At 37.1% G+C, this 13686-nt stretch overlaps 1 protein-coding gene and 1 pseudogene across 6 annotated transcripts in view; one reads left to right on the top strand and one right to left on the bottom strand.

The window, feature by feature from the left end:
- Window positions 1–328: 328 nt before the first annotated feature.
- The window catches only part of LOC148784654 (secreted RxLR effector protein 161-like), a 43266-nt pseudogene continuing 29908 nt past the window's right edge, over window positions 329–13686 (bottom strand).
- LOC105179355 (protein CASP) overlaps window positions 13001–13686 on the top strand; it is a 17063-nt gene continuing 16377 nt past the window's right edge. For 2 of the 6 annotated variants that reach the window (XM_011102951.3, XM_011102952.3), the window contains exons 1-3: window positions 13002–13230; window positions 13338–13431; window positions 13543–13625. The gene's annotated coding sequence lies outside the window, so the exon portion shown is untranslated. Of the gene's footprint in view, window positions 13231–13337; window positions 13626–13686 lie in introns of all 6 variants that reach the window. The other 4 variants (XR_002286329.1, XM_088876238.1, XM_011102953.3 and 1 more) reach the window with 3 other exon arrangements.

Genomic DNA, 13686 nt, shown 5'->3' with positions numbered 1-13686 from the left:
CCCTTAGCAGTTGATTTCATAACCATCAGTCAATGCGCAATCCAACTACATGGGTTGTCTAAATGATCTGTGCGCTTTGTCGTGATGTTAACAAATTTAAACATAATAAGTTAGCACAACAAGATAGGGCCAATAGTGAACACTCATTTTTATTTACTAAATAATATTACGTTATATTGAGTATCGTCAAATAGAATACATCCAACCCGATCTAATTAGCTTTCTGATCACCTATTCTAACAATCTCCCACTTGACCTAAAGCCAATCACCCATCGACCTTAATCCCATCTTATCAAGATGCTGGATATGAGCAATTTGCTACACTAGTTAAGTTAGTGGATCTATTATGTTTTCTACTGAGTTGACTTGGTCCATCTCAACGTCACCTATGCTCCCTATATCTCTAAACAGATGATAGCGTCTAATAATGTGTTCAAAAGGGTGATGAGATTTTGCTGCATTTGCTTGTGTTATCAACACCGTTGTTAACATAGAAGATAACCATCGGCTAAAAAATGCTAGGTACTACACCCAACTATTAGATGTCGTTTTTCATTCAAATCAACTAAACTAATTGGCAGGGATCGTCATATGCAAGCCTTGGAGGCTTGGTCGGTATGACTTGAGTCCCCAACTCTGATAGTACGAAAGTAGTCCTCAAACTTGAGTAATAATGACAGTCACATGCATGCGATGATTGTATCTTAAATTTGTGCGAGAGGTGATCGTGTCTCAGACATGATCATCATAAGCCTTGTCTAGTGCAATCAAAGTATGCAGCGAGGACGGTGAGTTCCATGAAGAGGATCCATCCCCTGTCGAAACATAACAAAGGTATCTCCTATGCACTTGGAGATGCGACAACACTCTATAAAGTTATAGCCACAATTATTGGTTTAATAGAAAGAAGAGGTTCCTATGTCGAGCAATTTGGCATAACGCGATCTCAAGTATTAAGCATAGACGCCTAGTCCAATATGGGAATCAAAGCCCAATTTCATGCCCTAAACTAAGGCCGAGAAATGGTAGACGGAAGGACCATACTCGTATGGATTCGGGAGCCTAAAAGTTCACATGGATTTTCACCTAGTCTCTAGTTTGGTCCTTTCGGAATATTTTTATGTTCTAAATTGAATCCAATTCAATATAGAACAAAAAGGAGAACATTTTTGGAGAGAAAAGGGAGCAGAATTCCGTGGCTAAAGATGTTGGTTATACATGATATGTGTGTAGTTTTTCTATAGTACATACAATTGAATTCAAAATTCAATAACTACCAAAGTTTGCCTCTAAGGCAACCTATACACACACATGCATATAACCTTCAACTATGATGAAATAACGACTCCATTATCTTCATCATGGTGAGGTGTTCCAACTGCTTCTTAACTTGATCTAACCTCCCTCAAATGGGCTTGGACTTCAAGTATGGATCGGGCTTGATTTGTTTTAAATATTTTTTATTTCACACTTTCGTTTTGTTCTCTGGCCATACCGAATCTTTCAATGGTATCAGAGCCCGGTTTGGTATTGTGGCTTTAAGGTTAACATGTTATTATGTGTTGAGCATGAACTACGTGTTTAATTTGCTTTTGAAAAGCATGTTTAATGGCTTTGAAGCATGGTTATGTGTTTAGAAAATATGTATTAATTTTACTTTTAAATTATAGATATCTATGCATTTTTTTATAATTGAATTTTCTGTAAATGCATGGTTTTATTTCAAACTTTAATTGCAGAAATTCAAAAAAAAAATATTGAAAAATGGAGTTGTACGGCCGTTGCTGCCCTGCCGGCCCGTCACTGGCCGCACTGCCCTGGTGGCAGCCGGCCGTCTGCTGTTCCGAATGGTTGGGCCGTTTTGTGCCGTTTTTCTACAATTTTTGTAAAATTATTAGTTTTGACTAATTTTAATTTTAGTTAAATTGGATTTTTTTAAAATTAAATTGTGCCTTAAATTAATTTGGAAATAGTTTTCAAACAAACAAAAAATTGTATATTGGATGTATGGTTGATATCTATTTTTTAATTGCATTATTAGTATGTTATTTTCTACATTTATTTATATTTTTGGTATTAGATATTGGATATCTATTGTTAAATACATGGATTGTATTTATTTGTATAGCATGTTTATATTTGATATAAATGTGTTAATTATTATTTATTGGATAAACAACGGGAATGATCACAAAGCCCATTAGCCGGATGCATGGTTTAATTTATGTTGGGTGAGGCGTATGTTCCTCTTTGTTTTAACTCCTTCTTTCGTTTTTTGGCATTGAAATAATAAGGTTTGCTTTCTCCCTCCTTTTGTATTCCTCCCAACTTTTGATTGGGGTTTTCAATTTCAGTTGTAATGAGTGTAGTTAGTGTTGTGAGGTTCATTTATTTTGAATAAATGTTAGCTTCCAAGGAGAGGAAGGCCTAGGCCTGTTGAACGAAGCTCACAACAGAAGAAGAACAAAGAGGAAGGGCCACTAGAATGATAATGTGTTACTATTTTGTAATAGTTAGGACCACACCCTAGATTGACCATAAACTCACTGCGGACTCAGTGGGTCACTTAGGATTAGGCTTGTGATCATCCAACAGGGGCGTGCTAGGCTTGTTTTTGCATGTGGTGTATGTTTTAATACTTGGAGTATGATGTGTTTGAAATGCATCTGTTTATACTTAATGATTAAAACTTATGCAAGCAAAATCTTATAATGATGAGGTCTCGGTTACAACAAAACTTAACTCTCACTTGGATAGTCCAAGTTAAATATTAGGCCCGTAATGGATTGAAATTCAAATGGTTTGATTAAATTCAAGCCTTCCATCCACAACAATGTGGTGCAGATGCTACTTTCACCCATTCGTGGTTTCACGAGTCATGGCACGTTTGGAATGGAAGAAAGCTACACTATTGTTGTGAACAAATGGAAATACTCCTGTTTTCCTGTCTCATGAGTCGTAGGGGGCGGCGGTTGAGAATTGCATTTGTGGACTTCAAGCCTACAAGGAAATAGTTTCCCGAAAACCCCACTTGAGAGTGGTGGACTTTTTGAAGAAATAGTGGGACGGGTTAATGACTGAAGACCAAGTCTTAAACTTGATATATAATATTACAATAATCTACTAAATTTATATTTACATTTGATGTAGATGTCTAAGAATTCACTCACTGCAATTCTTAAGACTAATAAATTTAACAAAATAAACTAGAATGATTGGCTAAAAAATCTTAGGATTGTCCTAGATTTTGAGAACCAGACATATGTTCAATCTTGCTAAAAAATCAGACCTATTTTGGGATAAAATTTGTGCTTGCAATGAGGAGGGGGGACTTGTTCCGAAAATTGGGTACTTTCAATCTTGCTATGCTTGCCAAGAAAGTTTGGCGGATTGTTTTCTATCTGGACAGCCTACTTAGTTGCATGCTCAAACACAAGTACTTCCTCACATCCAATTCCCTCACTATTCAGGTCTGCAAGGGAACTCGTTCACGTGGAGGAGCATTCTAGCAGTGCAAACTGTGATACTTATTGGGTCTCAGTGGTAAATTAGAGATGGAACGTTGATTCATATGTGGTCAGATCGTTGGATCCCTAGGCCAGTTTCTTTTCGAGTCATTACTACTCCCATTCAGCTTCCTTTTAATGCAACAGTGGCTTCTTTGTTTGATGGGGGAGGGGGGATTAGAACGAGGCTCTAGTTCAGACTACCTTCAAACCTACGGAAGTGGAGTTGATGAATCAAGGACGCCCAAATGCTCTTAGGTGGCATTACGAGCAACACGGGTGCTATTCTGTGTGTAATGTTTATCTCGTCATGATCAAAGAAGGTGGTACTTGGGGCAACTCTGGAGCTTCTTCATCGTCTTCACGCTTTGGGAAATGTATCTGGTGAGCAGTTGTTCCCCCAAAGGTGTAACTATTTGCAGTTGTCTACAGCAGCTCGCTTGGCACCATGTGTGTTTAGATAGACGATGGATGTCCTTGTTGCAGTGATGAAGTCGAGGATGTCCTTGTTCGTTGTCACTATCCTCGCTTGGTGTGGGAACTTTCTAGTCTCCCTTATAGTCAGTCGCAGTGTGCTCACAATAACCCGTAAGTTTGGCTCCGAGCGTTATACAGGAATATGGATAATTATGATTTCTGTCGTGTCCTTCTCGTTTGTTGGTTTCTATGGTGGGCTCGTAGCAAGTTGATTTTCGAGAACACAAACTTGCCTATTGATGATCACATGGATTGCATTCTTGGCTACTAGGCGTGCTTGCAGAATCGTTATCTGGGTGTTGAGGGTCATGATGCAACTAGGCAAGCTTTCCATAGAATTCTAAGGATTGACAATGTTTAGTTGTTTGTTTCATTTCTATTTTATTTCTTTTTGGGTATTTGTTTTTTGTCTTTGTGCTGTTTGCATACATTGATTCTTTGATTTTTCAGCAATAATATCACCATTTTCTCTCAAAAGTACTATTCTATATGTTTAATATATTAATACATAACTATATATTTATATATAAAAATATTAATATATATATAAAAATAATAAAATATTATCTTACTTCGTCGAACTGATGGACCATCGACGCTCCCTCCCCCCCCCCCCCCCCCCTCACCACCCTCCTTTTCTTGCCCCCTTGCCCTTCTCCATCCTCTTCAACGTGTTGTCGCCCCCTCCTCTCCTTTCTCCCCAGATTCTTCACTGCCCTCCTTTCTCCCCAACCACGTCGTCCTTTCCCTCTCCTTCCTACTCCCCTTCCCTTCTCTCTCTCTCTATATATAGATATAAAAATATATTCATATATTCAACTTATTATATAAATATATATATATAAATTTATTTGTTATCCAATATATATAACTTTAGTTGTATACTTATTTAAATATAAATCACTTATTTAAATTAAATAAAGTGTATCCTATTGATCTATTAGTTAATTTACACCTTGGATTGAAATCAAGATCCAACATTTTTTATATAAGGGAATATATATTATTTAATTTTTAGATTAAATATTTTTTGAAAAAATTAGGGTAAAATGCAAAATTCCCCATTGTAATTTTATGAAGTTGCAAAAAACCACCCTATATTAAAAAAGTTAGGCTTAAAATCCCATGTGATATATATAATTAACGAAGAAAATCCCATTCTTTCAATTTTTAATGGGGAGTAGGATATTTTTCTAGCCTACCTACGAGCTAAAGCTTTTTTTTTCCACCCACTTTTAGAGGCAGAATGTCAAAATTGATCTTGTTTCTAATATAAATAACACAAGTGGCATTTAATAATTGCAATTTGACTTTAAATAAATAGCAATAAATTGTATTAGTTATAATTTTAAAAAATAAAAGATGTTTTATTATTATTTATTTATAATATATATTATTAATTAATGTTATTATTTAGTTTCACAAGTATACTAGTATTTTAGTAAATTAGTAAATAAATTTATTTTTAAATAAAAAGTTACAAAAATTATATATTTATATGAATAAAAAAATATTTTGTAAGTTATAAATATTTAAATTTTAAATATGTTTTATTACTTTAATATAATATATATAGGCCATGACAGTCACTATCGTCGCATCTTTGGACGGTGGCGATGGCTACTGGGCTACGGGGAGCTGTTGCCCAAAGAAGGAGAAGGGTCGCCTTCTCCTGCCAAGTATGTGGGCACAAGGAGAAGGCCTTCTCCTTCTTTGGGCAACAAAAAAAGCGAATTAGGGGGTAAGAATGGCCATAGTTGTGTGTCCAGATGCGTCAGCGGTGATTGTTGTCTCCTATGTCTATATATGTATATCATATTTATATATCTACTATTGTTTATTTTATAGGATCAATTGCAATCTACCTACCTATGTTATAGAAAATAGGCAAACAGCCCCCTTATGAAAAATAGAATAACAATTTATGCGCCTGTATTTTTCAAAATGTTGCAAATTATCCCCCTATTTTCAAAAAATGAAGCAATTTACCTCCCTACTTAAGGAGGTAAATGCATCATTTTGTAAAACACGGGGAGTAAAATGCTATTTATTTTCCATAGGGGGAAAATTTGCTCATTTTTAATATCACAAGAGAGTAAATTGCTATTAACCCTTATTTTATATATAATGGTTAAATATATTTATTTATTTTATAAACTTGTATAGTATAAAATTAAAAACTCATTTTTTTTAATATGGACCCTTGATCTTAAAGAATTTATGATTCGATGGTTGTCGTTATTCATCATTTATATATCCTATATTATTTAAATATAATATCTAAATTTGAAAAGCTTATAAATTGCACCCTTGATTCTTAAAATTTAAAATCAAATGGTTATAAATAGTTTATAACATCCAAAGATCGAAATTCACTAACACACATCAAACAATTATAAGAAATGAGGAAATAATGGTCCAATCACTCAAAAGTCAATTATGTTAGTATAATTTAACGGACAGGGCAAGTATGTAATATTTAGGGTTTGTTTTGTTCAAGTGAGAGAAGTGGTGAAGATAAGTTAAAAGGCAAAGGGACAGAAAGAATACTAGTTTTCCTTTAAGTTGTTTGACATAATTAGAAGGGAATTAAATTTCAAATACTTCTATTGTTTGGTACTGAAGGAAAAAGATACTGAAAAGAAAATACTAATTTTTATAATTATACTAAAATAATTTTAGTATATCAAAATTTTTAAAACCTTATTATGAAAAATGATTCATTAAACAAGAATAAAATATTCATCAAAATGAGTTTAAATCAAATAAAATTACTACCAATGACTTCAAATAAAGAATTCAAATTTAAATAAAATAAGCGTTTTTTTTTTTTTTTTTTTGTCTTTTTTGCCTTACACTTCTACTTTTTTCTCTCAATTTTGGATGAAAATAAAATTGGACCTCGAAAGAGTTTCATATACATCTAGTTTTCCTTTCTCTCCAACTATTCTCCTTAACCAAATGATACAACAAGGCCTGTACACATTGTTGAGCTTAAGCTACCTTCAACCCATTAACCAAACCTAATAGATGGCCACATAAGCCAACCTAATATATGAATTAAAAGAAGGAAAGTCTGATCCAAGTTGTAGTGAATAGGGCTGCATGTTAGTACTAAATTAAAGGATGTATGACACTTGTCTTTCATCTAGCTAGAGTAGAAAACAATAGTCGTTGAGCAACAAAATTAAAAGGAGTTGTCAACAAGGAGTGTAGGGGAATTCAGTCACGAAAAGTTTTAGTTTCTTGTCTTATTAGCTCTCTCTCCCCCACTCTGTTTCAATTCTTGGCCCTTAGTCTAACAACTTGATGCTTTAATTTCCCAACAATCACAAACGGAGCTTCAACTCATCCAAGACTCGGTGGCATCAGACCTGGCCATCGTGTAGGAGCTCTATTCCACCATAGATGCTAGGCATGATTCAACCTTGGCCACAATGATTGACCTTCAACTCAAGCTTACCAATGTTGCCTCCTCTTCTAAATCAAAGCATCTTGTCACTCCTCCTTCATCTCCTACCTTAATGCCCACACCTACATAAATTGATGCTCCACCCTCATCGCAAAAGCTACAACTACCTCGATTTTATGGCTCTAACCCACTTGATTAAGTTTTTTAAGCCGAGCAATTTTTCACCTACTACTCCATACTAACCGAGCAAAGCCTTTCTGTTTGTTTCTTGTTATATGATTGGGAACACTGTAGATGGTTTAAATGATGCATAACAACCACCTTCTCATCATTTGGCCAAACTTTCTTAGTGCACTAGAGTTACATTTTGGCCCATTGTCTTATGGGAAACCATCGCTAAGATTTTTCAAAGTCAGGCATATGAGTCTTATTGTGGATTATCAATTGGAGTTTGAACATCTATGTATAGAGTCGCGAGTCTCTCTCCCGACTCCATCTTGAACTATTTTTTGTCGGATTTTCTGCCAGATATTCAGCGTGAAATGGTTGTCCTTCATTTGGTAATATCTCCAAAACTATCGGCCTTGCAAAGCTTTTGGAGTTGAAATTGGCTTACCAGTCATACCTGACTTGTCCTTTATCATCTGTTACACCTACTTTCTACCGCCCAACAACCTTGTTACTAGCACTATTACCTGCCCAGCCACCACACTTCGCGCTTCCACTAGCCCAGCCTCGGGCACTACTACCCATTCATAGATTATTACCAACCGAAATGTAACTAGACGGGCCAAGGGCCTATGTTTTAACTATGATGAGAAATTCCATTTAGGGGCACTAGTGCAAGGCTAAATAATTTCTCCTCCTTCTATGGGAGGAAGAAATGGCAGAAACTTCCTCCTGATGACCCAAATCCTACATCTCCACGACACAGTGTCCCATATCCTCCTCAAGTCCCATTGCACAATAAAACTTCTCTCCCTTTGCACCAGCATTTCCAACTATCATTGGGTGCCATTTCTGGCTCCCTCTCTCCATGCACTCTTCGTGTCTGTGCCAGCATTAAGGGATTACCTATAACTGTACTCATTAACTAGGGCAGCTTGCAGAACATCCTTCAACCATGAGTTGCTCACCACCTTCAACTTTCCATTCATACCATTCCATTGTTTGTTGTAATGGTTGGCAAAGACACCTCTTTATATTGTTTCAGCATTTGTGAGGTTGTTCTTTTGGTTATTTAGCACCACACTTTTCACCATTTTATTACCTTATCCCTATTCAAATGGCTGATGCCGTCTTGGGTGTACAATGGCTTCAATCCCTTGGGCCCTTCATTTTGGATTTTAGTTACCATCTATGCAATTCCACCACCATGGTTCTGTGATCACCATTAAAGGGGACAATTCCATTATCACCTCCTCCACTTTCCATCAACTATGTCGGCTACTTTCTACTGATTCCATTGATTCCTTGCATGTTATTGCCATGATCCACACTAAAGGCCCTTCCACACCATCTACAAACAACCAAACTACTCTTTTCACCTACTGACTCTACAACCATCAATGTATTTCTCGCAGACTGGCCCAACTTGTCCAACATTATGAAGCAGGTTTTCCACTTTTCATTCTCTGGCGCCCACGTGATCAGCATATACACCTAGTACCCCACTCCAACCCCATCAACATTCGGCCATATCGTTACCCCCAATGCCAAAGGAAGTGATGGAAAAATTGATTGCGAAGATGTTGAAGGATGGCCTCATATGCCCAAGTACCAGTCCTTATTCATCTCTGGTGTTGTTGTCAGAAAGATAAACGACTCTTAGTGGTTTTGCCCCAACTATCGCGCCCTTAATGTTATCATAGTTAAGGATCGTTTCCTATCACTATGGTGGATGAGCTTATTGACGAGCTCCATGGTGCCTAATTTTTCTTCAAAATTGATTGACGATCCGGCTACCACCAAATCCGCATGTTTCCTAAGGGTATACCCTCAATGGCTTTCCAAGCCATTGATGGCCATTATGAGTTTCTCATCATGCCCTTTAGCTTAACAAACGGGCCCTCGACATTCAAATCGGTGATGAATAATTTGCTACAACATTATCTTTGAAGGTTCGTTATCATTTTTTTGACGTATCTTGGTTTACAATACTACTTGGATAAAAAATCTTATATATTTAAGTTTGATATTGGAGTTACTACTCACTAATCAGTCACTAAGTTTTCCAAATGCACTTGCGTTGTGCAATCTATTGATTACTTAGGGCATTTTATTTCGGTTCATGGAGTGCGACCTAACCCACAAAAATTCAAAAAAAACAAGAAAACCGCTTTCTAGTATAAATGATTAGTACCAATAAGATAGAATGGAAGAAGGAACTCCATTAGTTATCTAAAGATAAGCAAATCGATCCCCCTGTTATGTATAAAGTTTATGCTCTCCATTGGTGCAAACCCGATCACCTGATTTAAGATGACAAGCAATTCTCTATTGGTAGCAAATGGTTATCCATTAAGCGAAGGAAATCTTATTCAAATTAAAAAAAAAACATGAAAATGAAGTTCTTACTCGGTCAAGAACGAACTATGGGGGTCAGCTACCTAGCTAACTTTCATAATTAAATATCGTTATTTTATAAGTGGGTCTGATTATGAAAGACCTGTTACTGGTTAATTCATGGGTATAGCCAAAGAGTGTTTGTGAACTATACAAGTTTCCAATAACATTGATTAAATGAAGTAAAGGCTCCGGTGTATAGAGAAGACCGTTTAAGAAGTAACTATAGAAATCGATGGAATCCACTATTTCTTTGTCCATTAAATCTTTTATTTTATTGACTATATTTTTTACACCTAGAAAAAGAAAATTTCTTATTTCTTCCGTATTCCATAATAAAAAATACCTAAACAAAGAAAAAAAATATACACTCATGTCCCACCCCTCAATCTAGTATAGGTTTGAGTGTCTTCTTAAGCTTGGCAGGTTTATACCAACGGTCTGTGAGGGGCTATGCCACCATCACCCGCCCTCTCATAGATTTGCTCAAAGCGCGGGCATTCACTTGGTCTTCTGTCGCCAACTTAGCCTTTGAAAGGCTGAAAGCCTCCCTTGTTCCCCACCGATTCTAGCGTTGCATAATTTCTCAACTCCTTTTAATGTCACCGCAGATGCTCTGGGAGTGGCAGTGGGTGCGATTTTGTCCCAAAACAACCACCCTCTCTATTTCTTTAGCAAAATGATGAGCCCTCAAATGTTTGTTGCCTCGGCTTATGTTCGGGAACTATATGCAATCAACGAGGCTGTCAAGAAATGGCAATAATATCTATTAGGTAGGCCTTTTCGCATTTACACGGATCACAAAAGCATTAAGAAAATTAATGTCACAAATTATACAAACTCCTAAGCAACAGAAGTGACTTTCAAAGTTAATTGACCATGATTATGAGATACACTACAAAATAGAAAAGGAAAACATTATAGCTGACGCATTATCAAGGGTTCCTTCTTTCCTTGCAGTCAGCTCCATTTCCTTATATTTCTCACCGCCCTTCACCAATCCTATGCTCAACATCAACTTGGGAAAGATTTTATCTCTCAGGTATCCAACATATATCTCACAAACCTTGTTATTTGTTGCTAGATAGCCTCCTATATTTTAAACATTGTCTGCTTATCCCACGTGAGTCTAATTTGACCCCAAAGCTCATAGTCAAGTTCCATTCGATTCCGCTGGGAGGTAACTTGGGTGTCAAAGCCACTCTATCCAGACTAGTAACTGACTCTATTGGCCAAAAAATTAAGGATGACGTTAAGAAAATTATGGTTAAATATGTGTTGTGTAACCAATGCAAGTACTCCACCTAATTACATTGTGGTCTTCTTCAACCGCTGGCGATTCCTAGCCAAGTTTCGGAGGAAATCTCCATGGATTTTGTCACACATTTGCCTTCGTCTTTTGGAAAAATGGTAATTTAGGTGGTGGTGGATCTCCTCACCAAATTTGCACACTTTGTCACCCTTCCAACACACTCACGGTTGTTAGCTTGCCCTCGGTTTTTCTCACAGAAATATACCATTTACATGGTGTACCTAGGGTGATTGTCAATGACCGCAACAACATTTTCCTTAGCCAATTCTGGAGGAATTATTCCAAATTTTGGTCACCAAATTAGCTAGCAATAGTGCTTATCATCCTCAGCTGGATGGACAAACCAAGGCACTTAATCGTTGCCTCGAGACACCTACGCTGCTTTGTTAGCAATGAACTTAAACTATGGGTCAAGTTCCTTTGGCGGAGTATTGGTACAACTCTTCCTTCCACAGTGCAAATGGCATGCTGCGTTCCAAGCTCTCTAAGGAAAAATGCCGCCGTCCCTCCCTTCTTACTCGTGGGGAATTCAAATATAGGTTCGCTTGACAAATCCCTTCAACACCCCTAATGAATCCTTCAGGTCCTTCGAAGAGGGCGATTGGGTCTACCTCAAGTTACAGCAATATCGCCAGTAATTAGTGGAGCTCTGCTCATACCAAAAGCTCGGCAATAGGTATTTTGGACCATTTCGTGACCTCCGCCGCATAGGCGCGGTTGCTTATAAATTCGATCTACCATCGACTGTAAGAATCCATCCAGTTTTCCACGAGTCACTCCTCAAACCATGCTTTGGAGATCCCCCGACTCTAATTGCTCCCTTGCCGTAACTGTCTAACAAACCCTGCCGACTGATGTGCCATCCAAAATCATGGACTCTCATCTCTACACAAAAGATCTAAGGCGAACTAAAGAATTCGGTTCAATGGCACGAGCAGATTGAGGCAAAAGCGACTTGGGAACCGCTGGAGAATTTCATAGTCCAATTCCCACACTCTAGCCTTGTGGAAAAAGGCCGATTTTGATGGGCCAAGAATTGATACAATCGAGGCTTGCATACATTGTTGAGCTTGGGCCACCTTCAAACCCAGTAACTAGGCCCAAGAGAAGGCAATAGAGGCCAACCCCATATATGAACTAAAAGACGGGAAATTTGTTCCAACTAGTAGTGGATAGGGTTGCATGTTAGTACTAAATGAAAAGATGTATGACACTTTTCTTTCATCTAGTTAGAGTAGAAAACAATAGTTGTTGAGCAACATAATTAAAAGGGAGTCGTCTGCACGGAATGCAGGGAAGTTCCAAAAATGAAAAGTTTCAGTTTCTTGTCTTATTAACTCTCTCTGTCCTCCACTATGTTTCAATTCTTAGTCCTTAGTCTAATACCAAACGATCAAATATATATTCATTTTTACTTCAACTTTTCTTATGTACCACTTTATATACTAAACAAACAAATTCTTAGAAAATACAATGGAGCATTTACCCTATTTTCTTATGACATGGTTTTCTTTTACTTTTTTGCAAAACCATAGGAGGGATTTTTACATTTTACCCAAACAAAACCTATGCTTGTAACTTAGCAAACATGTCGAGACTGATATTGCTTCATTTTAAAAAATATAGAATGATAATTTATTTTTATTTAATTTTTTTTGGGGAGGGGAGGGGGGTTTGAATTTCTTACACATTTCCTATCCTATATCAAATGAATTAACCCACAGAAATACAGAGTAAGATCTCACTAAGCACATACCGATTACTTGCCGGGCTCCAGGTTGCCCTTTAATGCATAATCCCAAATCCCAGATCACAGAATTAGCAGCAGCAACCTACCTACTGATCACAAAAAGAGAAGGAACCTTCCTCTCTCAAATACTTCAAACCATTTCTTCTTCTTCTTCTTCTTCTTCTTCAGTTGGCGTTGCTCTCTCGCCTCGCTGCCCGCTTCTCTCAGGTTATCATGTCAATACCTAATTACGATTCGGAAATTTCCCTTTCTTTTGTTTGGTGTTTTTCTCAATTTATTTTTTCAATCTTATTATTTTAACGAAAATTTATCAGGAGCTTCTTCAAGAATTAATATTCATGCATATGCAATCGGCATTTTCCAAACCGTCAGATTGATTACGTCGTCTATTGTGAAAGAGCACAACTGGTAAATCTGCCAGCATTATATATATTTTTTCCTATGGGGTGCGGGGGGGACCCAAGCTCCTCTTACAAATCAATTGAGACTAGAGGAATAACTGGAAACTTGGTGATCTAGACATTTTTTTCCAAAAAAAGGGAAAAAACCCCTGGTGTTACACTGAGCACCTGGCCTCTTATTCTCTCCCGTCTCCACTGCTGGTATGTGATTTCTTCTCCTATACTTCTTTCCTTCATCTTCTTGCTTCTTGCTTCTTGTTTC

The sequence above is a fragment of the Sesamum indicum genome, linkage group LG12 (genome assembly GCF_026168435.1).
Source record: "Sesamum indicum cultivar Baizhima isolate 11 linkage group LG12, ASM2616843v1, whole genome shotgun sequence".
NCBI lineage: Eukaryota > Viridiplantae > Streptophyta > Magnoliopsida > Lamiales > Pedaliaceae > Sesamum > Sesamum indicum.
This window is presented reverse-complemented; position numbering and strand designations above follow the sequence as displayed.